This window comes from Coregonus clupeaformis, unplaced genomic scaffold, assembly GCF_020615455.1.
Source record: "Coregonus clupeaformis isolate EN_2021a unplaced genomic scaffold, ASM2061545v1 scaf0225, whole genome shotgun sequence".
In the NCBI taxonomy this organism is placed as follows: Eukaryota; Metazoa; Chordata; class Actinopteri; order Salmoniformes; family Salmonidae; genus Coregonus; species Coregonus clupeaformis.
The window spans coordinates 17220-41270 of NW_025533680.1; the positions used below are offsets into that span (position 1 = coordinate 17220).

The 24051-nt window shown below is 41.2% G+C and overlaps 1 long non-coding RNA gene across 2 annotated transcripts; it reads right to left on the minus strand.

The window, feature by feature from the left end:
• Window positions 1-5282: 5282 nt before the first annotated feature.
• LOC123484194 lies at window positions 5283-21174 on the minus strand. Of its 2 annotated transcripts, XR_006658424.1 has the most exons (4): window positions 21132-21174; window positions 20859-20946; window positions 20051-20136; window positions 19337-19379 (listed from the first exon to the last, which is right to left on the minus strand). It is a non-coding gene; the product is annotated as an uncharacterized LOC123484194 (long non-coding RNA). The 2 variants fall into 2 exon arrangements; XR_006658423.1 differs by lacking the exons at window positions 19337-19379; window positions 20051-20136 and adding an exon at window positions 5283-5323.
• Window positions 21175-24051: the final 2877 nt, after the last annotated feature.

The following is a 24051-nucleotide window of genomic DNA, read 5'->3' on the forward strand; positions in this document are numbered from 1 at the left end:
CTGCAGTCTTTCGCAGTGCAAAGTTTGCACAACTTGGAGAGGATATAGCACCGAAAAGATGTACTGTCATTCTGTACTCCTCCAATCTTTTGTTACTATCACCATCCGGCCACCATAGGAATCGCAGGAAGTCTAAGTCATCTTCATGGACACGTACTTGATGGAACATTCCTTCGATGTCTGCCATCATGGCAATGTGCTCTTGCCGAAATCTTAGCAAGACTCCTATAAGCGTGTTTGCCAGGTCAGGGCCTTGAAGGAGTTCACTGTTAAGAGATGTACCTTTATAGGATGATGAACAGTCAAACACCACTCGTATCGTTCCTTTGCGCTTATGGTGAACGCCATGGTGTGGTATGTACCATACCTTGCCTTTCTCTCTGAGGAGCTGTTCTTGTGGTACCTTCTCGGCGTAACCTTTTGTTATCATCTCTTCCATGAAGCCTTTGTACTCTGCAGCGTAACCTTTGTCCTTCTTGAACTTCCTGATAATATTTAGAGCCCGCTGCTTTGCCATGTCACGGTTGTTTGGCAGGACTACATCTTTGTTGCGAAAGGGCAACGGTAAGTAGTAGTGATGGTCTTTGAGGGTTATGGAGCTTGATACTATCTCCATAAACCTACGATCCTCAGCTGACATCTCACTTTTCTCTTCATACTCTCTCTCAGGGAAGTCATGGTTGTACTGATTTACAAGAAGAACCCCCAGGTCGGCCATTGAGATACGATTGGCCATCAATGTAGGACGCCCGGATTCTTCTGCCATGGTACAGCTGTTGAGAGGACCATTCATCACCCATCCAAAGAGGGTTTTCACTGCATACGGTCCGTTGCCTTGGCTATTTATGATTTGCCAGGGTTCCATTGCCTTTGGAGCATTTACGCCAATCAGAAGTTCGACGTCGGCATCAATCTCCTTCAACTGAACCTCTTTCAGGTATGGCCACCTTTTGAGCTCTTTCTGAGTGGGAATGTTCTCTCTTGTCACTGGGATCTTATGTTGGGTGTAGACCTTTGGTAATGCAAGAAATGTGTCGCCTTCCACATTGCCAATCTCTAATCCAGATATCTCGAAGCTCTTGGTAGGACTCTCCTGCCCCATTGTGCGTAGCAGAATTTCAGTCACACTGCCTTTAGCTTGCAACTGCCTCATGAGTCTCTCCGTACAAAATGTTGCTGAGCTACCAGAATCGAGAAACGCATAGGTTAACACAGACTTGCTTCCATTTGCCACCTTTACTTGAACTGGCACAATTGCAAGTGCACAATCTGTACCGGCCCCGGTATCTTCCAGTGAAACAAGAGCACTGCTGACAGTCTCCTCCCGCTTTACTGCTACACCACTCATATCTGCCTTTTGAGATCTAAATCTCTCTCTTCCTTCAATGTGCAGGATAGTGGGGTGCTTTCTTTGACAGCTCTGACAGGTCATCCTTCTTTTACATTCTCTGCTTAAGTGTCCTCTCATCAAACAGCCAAAACAAAGGCCTTTTGATCTCAGAAACTCAACCTTGAATTCATGTGGCTGTGCCTTCACCTGTTGGCAGTCGACCAATAAATGCGCACCAGCACAAAATATACATGAGATACTGGGAGCATCAGAAGGGTAGGTGCCTGGTCTCTTTACTTTGAATGTTTGTTCTTTTAAAGGTTTTTCAGAGTCACAATCTGCCACTACAGCTACTGTAGTGGCAAAGCTGCTTCCCCTACTCTTGGACTTGAACTGCTGTTTAAAGTCAGCTTCTGTTTTGGGTTTTAAAACCTTTTGTTGTACAGGGGGATCTTGAATATCTCCATAAACGGATCCTGCAGTATTTTGGCCTGTTTTTCCATGAACGTTACCAGGTCACTGAACTGGGCCCTCAGGTGACTTCTCTCTAAAATATCACATGCCATAGACCTCCATTTTTCCCTTAGTTTGTAGGGAAGTTTTGACATGATCAGCTTTATGTTGGAGGGAAGATTAAGCTCTTCCATGTTCTGTAGGTCTTGCATAGCGTTACAGCAACCTCTTAGATAGAGTGCATAACCACCCAGTCCCTTTCCATCATCGGGTTTGATGTTTGTCCAGTTCCAAGCCTTTTCCATGTAAGCAGTGGTGACTTTGATTTCATTGCCAAAGTGTTCCTTTAACAACCTCTTAGCTACTGCATAGCCTCTTCTGGCTTCCATATGCAGACAACTACGGACCAGATCCTTGGGCTGACCAGAGGTGTATTGTTCCAGGTAATAGAGCCTATCCTGGTGACTGCTTGTCTTATCTTCTATACCATGCTCAAATGCACGCATGAATGGCCTAAAGTTTAGAGGATCACCGTCAAACATAGGTATCTCCCTAACAGGGAGTGTGGCTTGTTTGTGCTGTAGTACAAGGAGGTCAGCAATTTCATTCTGCCTTTGCATGACAGTAGAGAGGTTATCATGGCTGGTATTATGGCTGATACCCGCAGTGTTGATTCTGTGTCGATTGCTAGACCTTGCTGTTGGCTGCTGAAGAGTGTGGTTTACGACTGTTTTCGGAATAGGGTTTGATGGCTTTGTGGTCGGTTGTTGTAAAACTCTTTGTAGTGGGGTCTTTGGAACTGCACCTAATGCAGCAAACTCAACAGGTGATGGTTCAGGTTCCACATAGACCTCTGGTTCCTGTTTCTCAAAATAAGAGTTCATTCCATCTTCTTGGCTTAGTAAATGGGCTGCCACAGAATGGGATTGAGAAGTTGACTCGGTACTCTCCAGGACCTTCAGTTTGGCATTATATGCTGCTATGTCCGTTTCCAGTGGCATTTTTTCCATCCTAACATTCAGTTGAGCTTTCTCCAGTTCCAATGCATGCTTGTCTTGTAATGATGCTTGGCGAGCTAGTAGAGCTGCTCGTTCTGCCTCGGCTTTAAGGCGTTCAGAGGACACTGAGGAAGCAGTCTTAGAATACTTAGTTTTACTTGATATTTTTTGACACATTGGAAATGCTGTCATGTGGTTCAATGAGCGTTTGTGGCTCAACTTCAGCCTTTTTCCATATTTCCACCTCTTTCAGGAAATGTTCATAAGTTCTCATTCTTGGTTGATAATAGTTAATGCTCTCCTGTTCCTGTTCCTCCTCTGTGACCAGCTCTAGCACAGATTCATGAGCCTTCTTAAAGTCATTGAGCACAGCATCAAATGCTTCAAGACTCTCATTCACAGTTGCAATGTTTCCTCCATCAACAAGAAGGACTTTTATTTCATTCATTTTGCGTGTACACACTCCAAGTTTGCCTCTCCGGGCTGCATAGAGTGAATTTAGATGCTCCTCTGCCCTCTCCAGTGGAGTCTTATTTGGGATTTCCTCCTCCATCATTCACTTTTAGTTCACTCAATTTACAATAACACGGTTCTTGGTTTGATTGTTAAACGTAATGCCCCTTTAGACCTCCTTTAATCTTTAAAAACACAGTCATCCATTTCAGCATATTGACCCATTTTGAATTGCACATGTGCAAGTTTGGCATTTTAGATGCGTTTTAAACATTTCATCCCGTTGAGGTTTTGTCCCTTTAATGAAGTTTTAACACGCAGTATCTTTAGATCCTTAAGTTGCATTCGTTGCGTTGATGGATTGCATTTCCACGTTAGGCCAAATATTAGATATATGATTAGGCTACATTGTGCATAGGATCTGTGTTTCCCGAACTTAAACTTCTTAATTGTTTTCACAGCGCTGTATTTTGAATTCCATTCCCAAGTTTATCAAACATTCCAATTATAAGCACATTTGCGCTTCCATAATATGCATGATCAAACGCTCGCCTTGAACAGGGCAGCTCATTCATTCGCAGTGGTTACTCACGGCTGGCGAAATCTAGGAGTTCAAATCCTTCCAAGCGAGCTGTCCTTATGGTCCGAATGCAATTACAAATAGAACAAAATCCAGCGTGTGTCCGAACCGGAGATTTCCTTCCGGTAGTAATCCTTCACGGAGTTTTTTGACTTGAATGTAGTGGCTTCCTTTCCTCTTTACCATAGCCACTGCCCTAGCCTGAAGCGGGGTTGTTTCGGACGCATACAGTCCACACTCAACGTTTCCAAACGGCCAAACATTCAATGAGATCCAGGGATATAGTGCAACAAAAATGTTTATTCTTCTTATCTAACAAAAAGGTATTCTCCAATCAACTTAAAGCAGAGATTACTTGAAATGCAAATACATAATATAATATGACCTGTCTGTCTGTATTTCTGTATGTCTATATGGTCAAAAAACTATACCGCTCCCGCATCTAGCAAGGACTCCTCCCCCCGAAGGCCCAACTTCCTGCCTTTATACTAACACAATTAACACAGTACAATGAATGGGCGAGAGGGGGGGCCAAAAACTGAGTTACACTAATAACAAATGAATATATCTCAATCCGGTAAATAAATCATAAAGGTACGTACCTAATATTTCATCATATACATTAATATTTAATATATTTACACAAATGTACATGGAGCTCAGTATGTTCAGTCTTTTATACAAAATATGCCCAAATCGGCTCTAACAAACCTTATTTTCTAAGTGTATAATAAACATGTTTTCTTTTGATTATTTAATTACCTAAGTCATGCTATTTCAAGTTATCCTTTTGGAGCGGAACATCACGTTGTTAAAAAATCATCCTAAATTGGCCATGGCTATAAATTGGGCAATTGAAGGCATCTAGGGCGAAATATATGTTCGATGAAAATGAACATTGTATGCAACGTAGTAGGCAACATTATTGGCAAGGGACTTGATGCCTACGATGCCAAAGCTATTTAGAGTTGTTAAACGGGTGTGAAGAGTGTGTTGGTATAACGGTAATATTGTCAAAATTCCGCTTGTAACAACCATCAGAATTGGTTAAAAATATTTACATTACATTATATTAGGCAATAATGAAGAGTAGGCAAAGTGGTTGTGTCGTATTAAAATTCTATCAAATGTTTTACATTGCAACGAGTCCAGTCAGGGTGCTGCAGAACCCCTGCAGTACCTCTGCGAATCCCGGATTGAGAACTCCTGATTTAGCAGATGCTCTTATCCAGAGCGATTTACAGTAAGTGCATTCATCTTAAGATAGCTATTTATTTTAGAAATAAACGTAATAAATTCTTAATAAAATTGTCATCTCACCTCTTAGCTTTGGTGTCATGTTCCCCAGAGAGATGCATTTTAGAGGCAGGGCCCCCCTCCTCTCTCTCCCCAGAGAGACTCCGTTTAGAGGCAGGGCCCCCCTCCTCTCTCTTCCCAGAGAGACTCCTTTTAGAGGCAGGGCCCCCCTCCTCTCTCTCCCCAGAGAGACTCATTTTAGACCACTGACCCCTAAACAGAGATGCAGCATGTTGGTTGTGGTTAACACAGTGACAACTCATTCTAGAATGTCAATTGTTCTCTTTTACTCATGATCTCTTAGAAATAAAACATTTACTAACAGACATATCCAAACAGTCGCGTGATTTAATTTAATCACATGAACATTGTTACGTTCCTCAACAAGAAATAAAACATTGTCTCTCAAACAGAAGAAGGAACTAACAAAGAGTCACTAACAACAACCAAAACGAAACAGGTGGTTTTAGGAGGGGTTCTGAAAGACACTCATGGGGGTGTCCACTAGTGGTGGGAAACAGAGGCTTTCTGAACCCTTTGGGGCTTTCACCAAATTGTGCCGAAAACGCCATGGATATATTTGAGTGCTAATAAACAACATTTAGTTCGAATGTGGGGTTCGCTTTTTGCCTCCAGGTTCACTATGTTTTGAAAAACGATGCATATGTGACTTTCAACGTGGCACCGTCATAGGATGCCACCTTTCCAACAAGTCAGTTCGTCAAATTCCTACCCTGCTAGAGCTGCCCCGGTCAACTGTGAGTGCTGTTATTGTGAAGTGGAAACATCTAGGAGCAACAACTGCTCAACCGTGAAGTGGTAGGCCACACAAGCTCACAGAAATATTAATATCATTAATTGAACTGCTTTGCCATGAACAGATCTGTGAGGTCTTAACTTAAAGGTACTATATAGACTTTATGGTCATTTAAATGGGGTTGAACATTCATCCCATCAGATTGTGTAAAGGATTTTATGAGTTCTGAAAAATACAGACTTGGAAGCATCTCTCTGACCTCACCCTGCTGAAACACACCCAAGGAAAGACCACATAGCTACAGTTATATGCTTTTCTGTTTTTACCCACTTTTACAGCCAATGTAAAAGTTTTACAGCCAATGTAAATGTTACTGGCATCCATATGAATCAGTGGAAAATACAGACTAGTTAGCCATCTCCCAATAGATGGACCCCACGCAGAACTTTCAGCAATGCAGCATCTTCAGTAAGCGAGTATTCCAGACACTCTCTTCTTATGAACCAGTTGCTATTAAATGAAGTTTTTTTTTACAGAAAACCTGCGGCTACGGTAGAATTCTAGGCTAATCTGGGCTGGCACCTCTGTTCCAAGATAGTCAGGAACAGTCGGAGGTGGAGGGGGCTGTGGAGCCATTATCCTGGCGGTGCTTGTGGAAGGGTGGGTAGGCTCTGCACACGGAGCTAACTGGAGCTCGGCAGCATCATCACTGTTGGGCTTGCCGGCGGCCTCGCTGGTTTGATGATGCTGCTGCTGCTCATCACTCTTCCTTTGGCTTTGTTTGGCTACTTTCTGTCCATTGTCTGAAGAAGCCTATTGTGGTGAAACGTCAGGAGCACATTTTTAAAATGTACTTTTAATCTTTTTAGAAACTTTTAAATGAATCACATGGATTCTAACTGGGGACTCAGCTAAAACTAGACAAATACACCTTTTTATTTTGGTATTTGGGGGGCCAAATAAATGTATACCAACAAGTGGACAATTCCCAGCAAAAGCATGGAGCTACAACTCTCTAGTGGAGAATAGAGGGAGTATTCCCCTTGGAGAATCCAGAGTGGCTCACTGAAGAAAAACATATTGGAGAATAACAACAATCTCAATCTGAAGCTCTAAAGAAAAAAGGGGAATTCCTCTGAAAATCAGGAACACCATTCTTCCTCCTGCCCCACCTATTGTCCCTGTATGAATATTAGTTGGCATCTAATTGAAGAACATACTGCTTTATAGATCCCAGCCTGACAAACAATTGTTTGGGCCTTACTTTGAGCACTTGCACTGGGCCTCCATTGAGTCTCCATGTGTCAAGCAGTACAGAGAAACGCCCTCTAGATGACAGCAGAGGCCTGCTCTTGGATCTACCCTGTCTAACCACCAGTTTAGTGACCTTGTTCCATCAATATGTCCATACTACTTCACGACCGATTTGAGGTCTTGACCAGCAACGTCCCATTGGGCTCAACCAAGCCGAGAGTGAGGTTCTAGAAAGAGGACTGACTTTCATACCAACTCCTAAACAGGTGGACTGCGGGGAGCTCCGGAGGGATCTACACTTCTATCATAGAAGATTGAAGTTATTAGATCATTTTGATTATGAAACAGATTTTCCTCATATACTATTTCCAAACCCCTCACATTGGGAACCTCAGTTGGAGTCAGTGTCAGAAACTATACAGACTGTTATACGTTGGGATGTGGCTTCCTTTTCCCAATTCAGAACCAGACCTGTATATCAGCTCAACCTTACACATCTTTCTAAAAATCAAGCTCTAGAAACATTGAACATCAGAATATAGTGATTAAACCAGCAGATAAGGGGGCTCAGATTGTTGTAATGGATAAAGTGAATATCTTCTTGAAGCCAATAGACAATAGGATAATGGTAAACACTATGTTCCATTGTCCCACTCAACACAACCGGAAAACACAAAGATTAATCCAGGAGATAGTGAGTAAACTATATGAGGATCAGTACATTACAGATAAACAGATGGTCTATCTTTTTGGGGCAGATTCTCCAAGGCCTAGGCAGTTTTACTTACTGCCTAAAATACATATCTCCTGAGACGTTGGCGGTTCCCTACGGCTGACCAATAGTAAGTGATTGTGTCTCAGAATCTTCCTGTATTGCTGATTATATTGCCTTTTATATCAACCCTCTATCCCAGAAACACCCCAGGTATGTTAAGGATAGTTATGAATGCAGGGTTTATTACTATTGTATTACTCTTTATATTAACTTAGCTACTGACTTGTTCTATTGTTGTTGTCAAGAGGTTAACCTGCTAGTCAGCATTTCATTGCACTGTTAACTCCATGTATATGACAAATAAACCAACTTGAACTTAGAAGGGAAGGGGGAGGACAGCCAGAAAGGGAGGGGAAAAGATGGCCAGCTAAATTACAGTATGTGTCCTCAAATGTTATGTCATCTAAACATCTCACATTAGCTGGAAGAACTGACAAATGAAATGAATCATAGAGGTCTTATAACTTATTCCATTCTACAGGTCCATTGTTTTGTCTCATGTCTCTTTATATTCATATAGCCTGGGTACTATGTAGCTGGATTGAAATCACCTTGTTTTATAACCTTCTTTGTTGCTCAGTGGTACTTCAATTGGCCGGACCATGCCCAATTCTTTCACACGGTAATGCTCCAGCATCCACTCAGAGCTTATGCATCTAATGCATTCCTCAAATACTGCAGAGTTGTTAAGCAAGTCCCATCTTCATCCACATGTATTTGCTTATATGTAAGATGAAACCTGAGGGGATCACTGTAGTGTGTCATAAATGCATCAAAAATGGTTCTGAGGTCCTCAACAATGCTATTCTGTACCGTAGCAGGGATGCAGTGTTCTTTCCTGATTTCCAAAATCAAAAAATAGATATTCTTTTTGAGACCTTCAATTAGCTGCTCAGTGTTGATCTCTGTGGCTTGAACATATTCAGCCTCTGGCAGACTCTCTACATCGCTCATGTCATCTTCAATGGGATCAGTCCCCGTCTCAAATTCATCATGAGGGCAATTCTCATCTAAGTTGGGGCTTAAAAGCTCTGTGGTTTTGGTAGATGTGTGACCGATAGGCGCTAAAACATATATTTGCTTTCCCACACCCATTAATTCCACAGGTAATTAGAAAATGTGGTTCATGCTGGTGATAGAGGCCAATATGTGTGAGTCGTCTGGACACAAAGACAGTATGCTCGTTGCAAAGTGGACAATTGAAGAGAGTTGGCATTCTTCAGAAAGATTGTGAACCTTGGAATGATGGGATGGAATCATGGAGATCATTGGTACTCAGCCACTTGCAGACATCATCAAGGGACCAGTCTTCCACAGCCACACTCAAATTAAAGTTGACACATAGCGCAAAAGTGAAGAAAAAAATGTGTCTTTCCAGACAACCACCTTTCCTCCTAATTTGTATTTATGGTTGTTCCATAAAGAAGCAGAGCTTGTCAGGAAAGGTGAAGATGTCTGTCTCTTATTTATCTGACGCCATATTTCTTAGCATGGGACATTATGGGATTCTGCAGTCCCACATTTAAGTGTTGGCTCAGATAATATGATGCTCCAAATGGGGCATTAAGTTCTTCTTCCATGTCAACCCAAATTGGCCTATTAGAGTTCTCAATAAAGAGAGCCTATCTGGGCAGTTATAAAGGCTTCTTGCTATAATTACATGTTAGGGAGCTTTAATCCTCCCTTCTAAGTCTTTACCTGTAATCTAGCTTGGTTCATCCTGGCCCTTTTAATAGTCCAAATGAATCATTTTGTCTATGGTGTTAAAGGTGTAGGCAGGTATGGACAGTGGAAACATGCTGATGACGTAATTCCGTTTAGGAGCTTTAACCATCTTCATAACATGTGGCCTACCCCACAATGAGATGTATAGCTTGTCCCAGTTCTTCAACTGGAGTTGAATTTTGTTCAAACACTGTATTGATTGATTGATTGATTGACTGCAAATACCTTCATTCACCATTCAGTTAGTATTGGAAAAGATGAAGGAATTACACAGAACACACTATAATCAAACTGTATTGATTGATTGATTCACTGTAAATACATTCATTCACCATTCAGTTAGTATTGGATAGACAAAGGAGTAACACAGAACACACTATAATCACACTTCAAATACATCCAAATACTTTATAGAGGCTAACCTGTTAGTAGATCCATAGCGAGCTTTAAATATTGTCTTGCTTTGGTCTGAAATACAGAGGACAGAACAATCCGCCCCAATACGCCAACCTGAAAGACATCAATTAGACACAAACACAACATAAACAACATGAGTATTCAATATCAAATGCATCTAACTAATCTGATCTGCTTTATGTATTCTTCTTTTTGTCAAGTCGAACATAATCTACATTGGGTCATCTGTGTGTGTGTGTGTGTGCGTGTGTGTGTGTGTGTGTCTTACCTGTTTGTGGTGGTTGATACATTTCTCTATCAGAGCTCACAGCTCCCAAACTCTCCACCACTTAACTGGACAGGGGCAGGATAAGCCAGGTACTAAAGGGAGGAGGATGGAAGGAGATGGTGAGAAAGTATATCATGGGTTTAAATGACTGCAATTTCTCAATATTGAGTCTAGCTAGCTAAAGTTAGCTAACGTTACAGTAACTGTAACTAGCTAGCTACTGTAGCTAACGTTAGCTAAAACGTACCAACATTTATACAACAATTACCAGCTAACATTACAGGCTATGTAGCTTGGCTAGCTGATTAAAAACCAAGAGTACATTACATCATTTATTGTTTTTTAGTAATTTGATAGTAGTTTGATGAATTATTATCTTAGCTAAGCGAATAGCTAAGGTATCACTCACCTTTCACGTCAATCCGATGCAAGTCATCTCTTATTGGTCGCGTCTCTCCAACCATCCGCGCGCTTCCCGCTTCCAGTTGTCTTATGACCAACGGTCTCAATTTGAATTCTACGCTCGAGCGCCCTTTACTCACGAGGGCGCTGCTGGTTCCAACCGGTTTGTTGACATAACATAAAATGTATTACCTTCCATAACTCCAACTGGTGGACAATGTTGGGAGTGCTGTGTGTTCTCACGGCACAAGTGGCACAGAAATATTTATCGGAGCCACAATCCCCACCGCGCCATAGCTCAGCCTCCTCCAAAACTCTACACACACTGCAGATGGCGTTGGGTGGAGGACATTCCAGCTCCACTGCAGACGGCGTTGGGTGGAGGACATTCCAGCTCCACTGCAGGCATGTGGAGTAGCTCCCTCAACCCCTTCCAGGCCTCAACATCCGCTGCCTGCAACATCGTATTGTTTTGAACAGAACCATTACCAGGCAACATTGGGATTAGTTTCTGAGTGACAGGGAGGAGAACCATTACCAGGCAACATTGGAATTAGTTTCTGAGTGACAGTGAGGAGAACCATTACCAGGCAACATTGGAATTAGTTTCTGAGTGACAGGGAGGAGAACCATTAACAGGCAACATTGGAATTAGTTTCTGAGTGACAGTGAGGAGAACCATTACCAGGCAACATTGGAATTAGTTTCTGAGTGACAGGGAGGAGAACCATTACCAGGCAACATTGGAATTAGTTTCTGAGTGACAGTGAGGAGAACCATTACCAGGCAACATTGGAATTAGTTTCTGAGTGACAGTGAGGAGAACCATTACCAGGCAACATTGGAATTAGTTTCTGAGTGACAGTGAGGAGGTCAATCAGATTTGTGAACATGGTCCCTAGCTGTGTGTTGCCGCTTTCCATGTCTGTTGTCTGTAACTTGTGAGGTGTGGAAACACTTTGTTGCTTTTATGAATTTTGTCTTGCTGCTTTTTGTTCTATGTTGCTCTGTCTGTATGCTACGTCTTGCTTGTCCTATGTTGCTATGCCTGTATGCTATGTCTTGTTCTATGTTGTTATTGTCTATATTGTAATTGTTTTTAATAACCTGCCCAGGGACTGCGGTTGAAAATTAGCCGGCTGGCTAAAACCGGCACTTTTACTGAAACGTTGATTAATGTGCACTGTCCCTGTAAAAATAAACTCAAACTCAAACTCAAACCATTTCCAGGCAACATTGGAATTAGTTTCTGAGTGACAGGGAGGAGAACCATTACCAGGCAACATTGGAATTAGTTTCTGAGTGACAGGGAGGAGAACCATTACCAGGCAACATTGGAATTAGTTTCTGAGTGACAGTGAGGAGAACCATTACCAGGCAACATTGGAATTAGTTTCTGAGTGACAGTGAGGAGAACCATTACCAGGCAACATTGGAATTAGTTTCTGAGTGACAGTGAACAGAACCATTACCAGGCAACATTGGAATTAGTTTCTGAGTGACAGGGAGGAGAACCATTACCAGGCAACATTGGAATTAGTTTCTGAGTGACAGGGAGGAGAACCATTACCAGGCAACATTGGAATTAGTTTCTAATTGACAGTGAGGAGAACCATTACCAGGCAACATTGGAATTAGTTTCTGAGTGACAGTGAGGAGAACCATTACCAGGCAACATTGGAATTAGTTTCTGAGTGACAGTGAGAACAAAGCAGGGTTCCCCCAACTCGCGGGGCGAATTTGGCCCGTGGGTGGTTCTATCCCCCCCCCACACCATTTTTATTTATTTAATTCAATGAATTTTATTTAAGAAATCAGTTCAAGTATCCCCATGCATAATAGAGGTACCTGATCATAATCAAGGTTTGAGTAATTATATTTTAGTCAAACATTATATCTGTTCGGGCTTCTTGCAGTCAACACATCATCCTCATCATACATCATCACATCATCCTCATCATACCTCAACACATCATCCTCATCATACCTCAACACATCATCCTCATCATACATCAACACATCATCCTCATCATAGCTCAACACATCATCCTCAACATTAACATCATTGACATTATCATCATTGAATGTATTGACTTGTATAGATGCAGTAATCAGTATATCAGTTAATGTATTATATGTTAACATATCAATATATCCTAACTCACTGTTTCTGTTTCTCACTGTTCGGACTTGGGTTCCAGGGAAATAGCTGTCTGTTTGTTGACTAAAACTGTTTTTCTGTGGAGTCATGGAAGGCGTGATTTCTTCCCGTTGTCCATTGTCTGAGTATGTCTTTTTACAAAAATAATCATCATAATATTGTTTTTAACATAGTCATTAAAAGTTATAACTATAATAAAACAGGCCATATCCATAAAGAGCTGGTTCTTCAATCCAGTCCTTTTCAGACCAATCGTTCTCCTCGGTCAAAGGTGAAGCCATTCTGTCAACTTGAACTATGTGTCTGTGGAGCCGTGCTGGACTTTGAAATAGTGTCCGTGCCCTATTATATACTGAACGCCTCGGGGGGTTTGGAGGCGTGTCTAGGTATGACAATGTGCAGGGTACCAGGTAGTTGAGGTAATAACTAGACTATATACAAGGAGTACCAGTACTGAGTCAATGTGCAGGGTACCAGGTAGTTGAGGTAATAACTAGACTATATATAAGGAGTACCAGTACTGAGTCAATGTACAGGGGTACCAGGTAGTTGAGGTAATAACTAGACTATATACAAGGAGTACCAGTACTGAGTCAATGTGCAGGGGTACCAGGTAGTTGAGGTAATAACTAGACTATATACAAGGAGTACCAGTACTGAGTCAATGTGCAGGGGTACCAGGTAGTTGAGGTAATAACTAGACTATATACAAGGAGTACCAGTACTGAGTCAATGTGCAGGGGTACCAGGTAGTTGAGGTAATAACTAGACTATATACAAGGAGTACCAGTACTGAGTCAATGTCCAGGGGTACCAGGTAGTTGAGGTAATAACTAGACTATATACAAGGAGTACCAGTACTGAGTCAATGTGCAGGGTACCAGGTAGTTGAGGTAATAACTAGACTATATATAAGGAGTACCAGTACTGAGTCAATGTGCAGGGTACCAGGAAGTTGAGGTAATAACTAGACTATATACAAGGAGTACCAGTACTGAGTCAATGTGCAGGGTACCAGGTAGTTGAGGTAATAACTAGACTATATATAAGGAGTACCAGTACTGAGTCAATGTACAGGGGTACCAGGTAGTTGAGGTAATAACTAGACTATATACAAGGAGTACCAGTACTGAGTCAATGTGCAGGGGTACCAGGTAGTTGAGGTAATAACTAGACTATATATAAGGAGTACCAGTACTGAGTCAATGTCCAGGGGTACCAGGTAGTTGAGGTAATAACTAGACTATATACAAGGAGTACCAGTACTGAGTCAATGTGCAGGGGTACCAGGTAGTTGAGGTAATAACTAGACTATATACAAGGAGTACCAGTACTGAGTCAATGTCCAGGGGTACCAGGTAGTTGAGGTAATAACTAGACTATATACAAGGAGTACCAGTACTGAGTCAATGTCCAGGGGTACCAGGTAGTTGAGGTAATAACTAGACTATATACAAGGAGTACCAGTACTGAGTCAATGTGCAGGGGTACCAGGTAGTTGAGGTAATAACTAGACTATATACAAGGAGTACCAGTACTGAGTCAATGTCCAGGGGTACCAGGTAGTTGAGGTAATAACTAGACTATATACAAGGAGTACCAGTACTGAGTCAATGTGCAGGGGTACCAGGAAGTTGAGGTAATAACTAGACTATATACAAGGAGTACCAGTACTGAGTCAATGTGCAGGGTACCAGGAAGTTGAGGTAATAACTAGACTATATACAAGGAGTACCAGTACTGAGTCAATGTGCAGGGTACCAGGAAGTTGAGGTAATAACTAGACTATATACAAGGAGTACCAGTACTGAGTCAATTTGCAGGGTACCAGGTAGTTGAGGTAATAACTAGACTATATATAAGGAGTACCAGTACTGAGTCAATGTGCAGGGTACCAGGAAGTTGAGGTAATAACTAGACTATATACAAGGAGTACCAGTACTGAGTCAATGTGCAGGGTACCAGGTAGTTGAGGTAATAACTAGACTATATATAAGGAGTACCAGTACTGAGTCAATGTACAGGGGTACCAGGTAGTTGAGGTAATAACTAGACTATATACAAGGAGTACCAGTACTGAGTCAATGTGCAGGGGTACCAGGTAGTTGAGGTAATAACTAGACTATATACAAGGAGTACCAGTACTGAGTCAATGTGCAGGGGTACCAGGTAGTTGAGGTAATAACTAGACTATATACAAGGAGTACCAGTACTGAGTCAATGTCCAGGGGTACCAGGTAGTTGAGGTAATAACTAGACTATATACAAGGAGTACCAGTACTGAGTCAATGTCCAGGGGTACCAGGTAGTTGAGGTAATAACTAGACTATATACAAGGAGTACCAGTACTGAGTCAATGTGCAGGGGTACCAGGTAGTTGAGGTAATAACTAGACTATATACAAGGAGTACCAGTACTGAGTCAATGTCCAGGGGTACCAGGTAGTTGAGGTAATAACTAGACTATATACAAGGAGTACCAGTACTGAGTCAATGTGCAGGGTACCAGGAAGTTGAGGTAATAACTAGACTATATACAAGGAGTACCAGTACTGAGTCAATGTCCAGGGGTACCAGGTAGTTGAGGTAATAACTAGACTATATACAAGGAGTACCAGTACTGAGTCAATGTGCAGGGGTACCAGGTAGTTGAGGTAATAACTAGACTATATACAAGGAGTACCAGTACTGAGTCAATGTCCAGGGGCACCAGGTAGTTGAGGTAATAACTAGACTATATATAAGGAGTACCAGTACTGAGTCAATGTCCAGGGGTACCAGGTAGTTGAGGTAATAACTAGACTATATACAAGGAGTACCAGTACTGAGTCAATGTCCAAGGGTACCAGGTAGTTGAGGTAATAACTAGACTATATACAAGGAGTACCAGTACTGAGTCAATGTCCAGGGGTACCAGGTAGTTGAGGTAATAACTAGACTATATACAAGGAGTACCAGTACTGAGTCAATGTGCAGGGTACCAGGAAGTTGAGGTAATAACTAGACTATATACAAGGAGTACCAGTACTGAGTCAATGTGCAGGGTACCAGGAAGTTGAGGTAATAACTAGACTATATACAAGGAGTACCAGTACTGAGTCAATGTGCAGGGTACCAGGAAGTTGAGGTAATAACTAGACTATATACAAGGAGTACCAGTACTGAGTCAATGTGCAGGGTACCAGGTAGTTGAGGTAATAACTAGACTATATATAAGGAGTACCAGTACTGAGTCAATGTGCAGGGTACCAGGAAGTTGAGGTAATAACTAGACTATATACAAGGAGTACCAGTACTGAGTCAATGTGCAGGGTACCAGGTAGTTGAGGTAATAACTAGACTATATATAAGGAGTACCAGTACTGAGTCAATGTACAGGGGTACCAGGTAGTTGAGGTAATAACTAGACTATATACAAGGAGTACCAGTACTGAGTCAATGTGCAGGGTACCAGGTAGTTGAGGTAATAACTAGACTATATACAAGGAGTACCAGTACTGAGTCAATGTGCAGGGGTACCAGGTAGTTGAGGTAATAACTAGACTATATACAAGGAGTACCAGTACTGAGTCAATGTCCAGGGGTACCAGGTAGTTGAGGTAATAACTAGACTATATACAAGGAGTACCAGTACTGAGTCAATGTCCAGGGGTACCAGGTAGTTGAGGTAATAACTAGACTATATACAAGGAGTACCAGTACTGAGTCAATGTACAGGGGTACCAGGTAGTTGAGGTAATAACTAGACTATATACAAGGAGTACCAGTACTGAGTCAATGTCCAGGGGTACCAGGTAGTTGACGTAATAACTAGACTATATACAAGGAGTACCAGTACTGAGTCAATGTGCAGGGTACCAGGTAGTTGAGGTAATAACTAGACTATATACAAGGAGTACCAGTACTGAGTCAATGTGCAGGGTACCAGGTAGTTGAGGTAATAACTAGACTATATACAAGGAGTACCAGTACTGAGTCAATGTCCAGGGGTACCAGGTAGTTGACGTAATAACTAGACTATATACAAGGAGTACCAGTACTGAGTCAATGTGCAGGGTACCAGGTAGTTGAGGTAATAACTAGACTATATATAAGGAGTACCAGTACTGAGTCAATGTGCAGGGATACCAGGAAGTTGAGGTAATAACTAGACTATATACAAGGAGTACCAGTACTGAGTCAATGTACAGGGGTACCAGGCAGTTGACGTAATAACTAGACTATATACAAGAAGTACCAGTACTGAGTCAACGTGCAGGGGTACCAGGTAGTTGAGGTAATAACTAGACTATAAACAAGGAGTACCAGTACTGAGTCAATGTGCAAGGTACCAGGTAGTTTATGTAATAATGAGGCTATAAGGAGTACCAGTACTGAGTCAATGTGCAGGGGTACCAGGTAGTTGAGGTAATATTTACATGTAGGTAGGGGTAAAAGTGACTAGGCAATCAGGATAGAGATTAAATCTCCTCATCCAGGGAGTGCACACACACACACACACACACACACACACACACACACACACACACACACACAGGGAAGGAATGTTGTGTTAGTTTAATATTGTTTTAGGACTATGAAAATAGAAAAAAAGGATTTGCCTATGGATTATGAAAACAACAAAAATAAATGGGAAAATGGGATAGGAGAAATGACTAGAGACAGTGTTGTTTAACTCACTGACCATGACCCATGAGTTCTTCTTACCTTTGTTCAGTAGAAAAGTCTCCCTCTCTAAACTTTATAGGACGATTCATAGACCGGTCACTCTTCATGGACACACAGCTGGGTACAGGGGAGGCTGGTCTCTCCTGCTTGATTGGACTTCAACACAACAGAGACAAACATTACGTCTCTCATCTACTCTGAGCTCAGATGGGGAAACATAAGAAGAGTTTCATTCCAAAACGCTATATATCAATTTTCAGAAATGTTGGTCAATTAGCTTTTATTGTTTAAATAAATTATTAAACCACTACAAGGCTTTATAAAGGTGTCTAAAGTGTGTAATTTCCACTTTAAAATGTCAGACTTGATTTTCCCTGATGAAAAATGTATGAACCCCTTCAGAAAATATCCCTTAATTATAATCCACCTAAAAATACACATTTGCTATTGCTCCAGGATTATGTTCCTGCTGTGAGAAACTGGGTCAAATTAAGATATGGCATCTGTAAATGCATTCATCTTAAGGTAGCTAGGTGAGACGACCACGTATCACAGTCAAATATACAGGATACGAACATTACATTCCAGCAAAACAATGGTTTTAAATCACATCTCAAATCTACAATAGTTATATTGAAGGTACCTATTAGTAATCATTTCTGATGAAAAAACACAAATGTGATTTTCTTTACTCCTATATAGCACTTTGGAATATAAATTCTTAAACAATATTGTCAGCTCACCTCTTAGTTTTGGTGTCATGTCCCCCAAAGAGATTCATTTTAGAGGCAGGGCCCCCCTCCTCTCTCTCCCCAGAGATATTCATTTTAGAGGCAGGGCCCCCCTCCTCTCTCTCCCCAGAGAGACTCATTTTAGAGGCAGGGCCCCCCTCCTCTCTCTCCCCAGAGAGACTCATTTTAGAGCACTGACCCCTAAACAGAGATGCAGCATGTTGGTTGTGGTGAACACAGTGACAACTCATTCTAGAATGTCCATTGTTCTCTTTTATTCATGATCTCTCAAAAATAAAACAGTTTACTAACAGACGCATCCAAACAGTCAGGTGATTTAATGCAATGACTTTTTCTAGCCCAATGACTACTCAAAACCCACCAACAAGGCCTGAAAACTAGGCCAAAACATAGCCCCTGATAGCCTGGGCAAGATGTAGGCAAGATGTAAGCTGAATGATTTAGCAGCTTGCTTAGTTCAAATTGACAGATACATTTATTTAACATGAACAGCAAGGCGATGTTGAGGTAGGAAGTGCTTCTGTTGCCCAGTAGCCTGCTGGAATAGGCTACTGAGAATGGGGTCGTAATTTCAATCAATGAATGAAATATTAATAATATGGATATGAACTGAATAGGTCCATGCTTGTCAACAACAGCCAGGTTATTTTTATACCTGTAGCCTAATCTGGCTGACTGTTACCTTCAATCTAATGCATTCTAACATCTGATCAGCAATTGCAATAGAACTGTGACCATGGTGACACTTGATAACTTCCAATTGAATTAACTAAACACGGCCATTATTAATTACATAATAACACAAGGCTACAACAACAATAAACTGAAGTTATAGGCTTACTTTAATGACAATGATAATAGCCTACCTCATAACATGTGGGCCTACTGATTAGTTTCCACTTTGAAAACTGCTGTCTGTCAGCAACTCAACTCAAGTAGCAGTTCTACTAACTAGTAATATCTCATTCCAGGTATTCATTCTTACTCTGTCCTTTAGAATAGATTATTGTTCAGAAATACTTAGAAATACTCACTTTATTTTTTAGTTCTCTCCATATAGTGTTTTCTGCTCTGTCGTCTCAAAATGGATCCTGTAAAAAAAAAAAACATTTACTTTCTGTTTCACTCAGCAGTCTCCACACCCTGATAATAAAGTGTTTTATTGGTATCTTCCACTAGATGGCAGTAAACACCTGCTGTAACTAGACTTTACAACAGTAAGTGTTATGTTTCTTGGTCCTGGTGACTCCTGGGAAGTGTCTCAGAGGAGGAGTGCTGACCTAGGATCAGGTCTCCCTGTCCATGTAATCTTATTCATTATGATTGTTTTGTCTCATGTCTCTTTATATTCAAATACCCTAGGGACTATGTAGCTGTATTGAAATCACCTTGTTTTATAACCTTCTTTGTTGCTCAGTGGTACTTCAATTGGCCTGACCATGCCCAATTCTTTCACACAGTAATGCTCCAGCATCCACTCAGAGCTTATGCATCTAATGCATTCCTCAAATACTTCAGAGTTGTTAAGCAAGTCCCTGAGATTGGGGCTTAAAAGCTCTGTGGTTTTGGTAAATGTGTGACCGACAGGCGCTAAAACATCCATTTGTTTTCCCACACCCATTAATTCCACAGGTAATTAGAAAATGTGGTTCATGCTGGTGATAGAGGCCAATATGTGTGAGTCGTCTGGACACAAAGACAGTATGCTCGTTGCAAAGTGGACAATTGAATAGAGTTGGCATTCTTCAGAAAGATTGTGAACCTTGGAATGATGGGATGGAATCATGGAGATCATTGGTACTCAGCCACTTGCAGACATCATCACGGGACCAGTCTTCCACAGCCACACTCAAATTAAAGTTGACACATGAAGCAAAAGTGAAAAAAAAATGTTGTCTTTCCAGACAACCACCCTCCTCATTTGTATTTATGGTTGTTCCATAACGAAGCAGAGCTTGTCAGGAAAGGTGAAGATGTCTGTCTCTTATTTATCTGACGCCATATTTCTTAGTATGGGACATTATGGGATTCTGCAGTCCCACATTTAAGTGTTGACTCAGATAATATGATGCTCCAAATGGGGCATTAAGTTATTCTTCCATGTCAACCCAAATTGGCCTATTAGAGTTTTCAATAAAGAGAGCCTATCTGGGCAGTTATAAAGGCTTCTTGCTATAATTACATGTTAGGGAGCTTTAATCCTCCCTTCTAAGTCTTTACCTGTAATCTAGCTTGGTTCATCCTGGCCCTTTTAATAGTCCAAATGAATCATTTTGTCTATGGTGTTAAAGGTGTAGGCAGGTATGGACAGTGGAAACATGCTGATGATGTAATTCAGTTTAGGAGCTTTAACCATCTTCATAACATGTGGCCTACCCCACAATGACATTTGTAGCTTGTCCCAGTTCTTCAACTGGAGTTGAATTTTGTTCAAACACTGTATTGATTGATTGATTGACTGCAAATATATTCATTCACCATTCAGTTAGTATTGGAAAAGACTAAAGGAATTACACAGAACACACTATAATCACACTTCAAATACATCCAAATACTTTATAGAGGCTAACCTGTTAGTAGATCCATAGTGAGCTTTAAACGTTGTCTTGCTTTGGTCTGAAATACAGAGGACAGAACAATCCGCCCCAATACACCAACCTGAAAGACATCAATTAGACACAAACACAACATAAACAACATGAGTATTCAATATCAAATGCATCTAACTAATCTGATCTGCTTTATGTATTCTTCTTTTTGTCAAGTCGAACATAATCTACATTGGGTCATCTGTGTGTGTGTGTGTGTGTGTGTGTGTGTGTGTGTGTGTGTGTCTGTTTTACCTGTTCGTGGTGGTTGATACATTTTTCTATCCGAGCTCACAGCTCCCAAACTCTCCACCACTTAACTGGACAGGGGCAGGATAAGCCAGGTACTAAAGGGAGGAGGATGGAAGGAGATGGTGAGAAAGTATATCATGGGTTTAAATGACTACAATTTCTCAATATTGAGTCTAGCTAGCTAAAGTTAGCTAACGTTACAGTAACTGTAACTAGCTAGCTACTGTAGCTAACGTTAGCTAAAACGTACCAACATTTATACAACAATTACCAGCTAACATTACAGGCTATGTAGCTTGGCTAGCTAATGAAAAACCAAGAGTACATTACATCATGTATTGTTTTTAAGTTATTTGATAGTAGTTTGATGAATTATTATCTTAGCTAAGCGAATAGCTAAGGTTCACTCACCTTTCACGTCAATCCGTTGCAAGTCATCTCTTATTGGTCGCGTCTCTCCAACCATCCGCGCGCTTCCCGCTTCCAGTTGTCTTTTCACCAACGGTCTCAATTTGAATTCTGCGCTGGAGCGCCCTTTACTCACGAGGGCGCTGCTGGTTCCAAACCGAACCCCTCTTTTGAAAAGGCTTCTTCAAAGAACCCCTGAAGTCTACAACGGTTCAACAACGAGCTGATGGCAGAGTATAGGCTTGGAAATTCATCTTAAAGTATATTTTTTACCTTATATTATCCTAAAGGATTCTACAGGAAGCTTTTCTTTTAAGAGTGTAGTTCACGTTTACTCATTTATCTGCAAAACCATGCCTTCCGAGTTGTAAAGGGGTGGCCAGCAACATAATTATTTTTAAAAGTCTACCATGACAACAACTATCCTATTGACTATATCCAGTAATAGTTTCTTATTGTTCTAGTTAAGATCTCACAACACAGTTACGCTACTACAATTAAGGCATAAGACATAAGTATATATCATTTCAAAATACAGACAAAATTGCCTTGAACGTGTCATGTAATACAATTTTTGAAAAACACTAAAAAGGTATTCTCCCAAGGTCAATACTTCAAAAAATAATGAATCATAAAATGTTTGTCCTCTGTAGTTGCGTGTCTTTCTTTAAATACTCGTTGTCCAATCAAATCACACAATCTACAGATGGTGCTTCAACCAAAGAAAACTTTATTGATTGGCACATTTTCTGTTTAGAGATACTGAGAAAAAACAACCAGGAAAGATAAATCATAAAAATATATGTTTATTTACATATTACAATAATTGTATAGCCTAGGTTTCATTTACAAACAGACACATTCACTACATTTGTTCCATTATTCACTTAATTACTTATTATTTTCAGTAAACTCTTATTCTATAACATTTACACTGCTAGTTTTACACATTATATTTATATATATATATATATACACACACTACCGTCATTTATATAAATATAATATATAATGATCAATATATAACCATATAATATATATATAGCATTTACTATATAGACACACACACACACACACACACACACACACACAAACAGCTAAGGTGAAGAAGGTAAGATTGTCTGTTACACCACCTAAGGTGAAGAAGGTGAGATTGTCTGTTACACCAGCTAAGGTGAAGAAGGTGAGATTGGCTGGAACACCAGCTAAGGAGAAGAAGGTGAGATTGGCTGTTACACCAGCTAAGGTGAAGAAGGTGAGATTGGCTGGAACACCAGCTAAGGTGAAGAAGGTGAGATTGTCTGTTACACCAGCTAAGGTGAAGAAGGTGAGATTGGCTGTTACACCAGCTAAGGAGAAGAAGGTGAGATTGGCTCTTACACCAGCTAAGGTGAAGAAGGTGAGATTGGCTGTTACACCAGCTAAGGTGAAGAAGGTGAGATTGGCTGTTACACCAGCTAAGGAGAAGAAGGTGAGATTGGCTGTTACACCAGCTAAGGAGAAGAAGGTGAGATTGGCTGTTACACCAGCTAAGGAGGAGAAGGTGAGATTGGCTGGAACACCAGCTAAGGAGGAGAAGGTGAGATTGGCTGTTACACCAGCTAAGGTGAAGAAGGTGAGATTGGCTGTTACACCAGCTAAGGAGGAGAAGGTGAGATTGGCTGGAACACCAGCTAAGGAGGAGAAGGTGAGATTGGCTGTTACACCAGCTAAGGAGAAGAAGGTGAGATTGGCTGTTACACCAGCTAATGTGAAGAAGGTGAGATTGGCTGTTACACCAGCTAAGGAGAAGAAGGTGAGATTGTCTGTTACACCAGCTAATGTGAAGAAGGTGAGATTGGCTGTTACACCAGCTAAGGTGAAGAAGGTGAGATTGGCTGTTACAGCAGCTAAGGAGAAGAAGGTGAGATTGGCTCTTACACCAGCTAAGGTGAAGAAGGTGAGATTGGCTGTTACACCAGCTAAGGTGAAGAAGGTGAGATTGGCTCTTACACCAGCTAAGGTGAAGAAGGTGAGATTGGCTGTTACACCAGCTAAGGAGAAGAAGGTGAGATTGGCTGTTACACCAGCTAAGGTGAAGAAGGTGAGATTGGCTGTTACACCAGCTAAGGAGGAGAAGGTGAGATTGGCTGTTACACCAGCTAAGGTGAAGAAGGTGAGATTGGCTGTTACACCAGCTAAGGAGAAGAAGGTGAGATTGGCTGTTACACCAGCTAAGGTGAAGAAGGTGAGATTGTCTGGAAGACCAACAAAGTCCCCTGTCCCCGAGGTGAAGAGGACACCTCCAGTCTATGGGTCTGGTCCCCTTGCCATGGCCAGATATTACCTGGATTGCCATCGATACCTCCATGCTTTGTTTATGAGGTCACACGTGAAGAAGTACAAAGAGGACATCATCAAGAGGTAAGGTAGTAGAAGTATGTGATAAGAGTGATTGTTTTTTAGACTTGAGATTATAATTCAGTTGATATGCCATACCATATATCTACAATGTAGGATCATAGGTTTGTGTGAT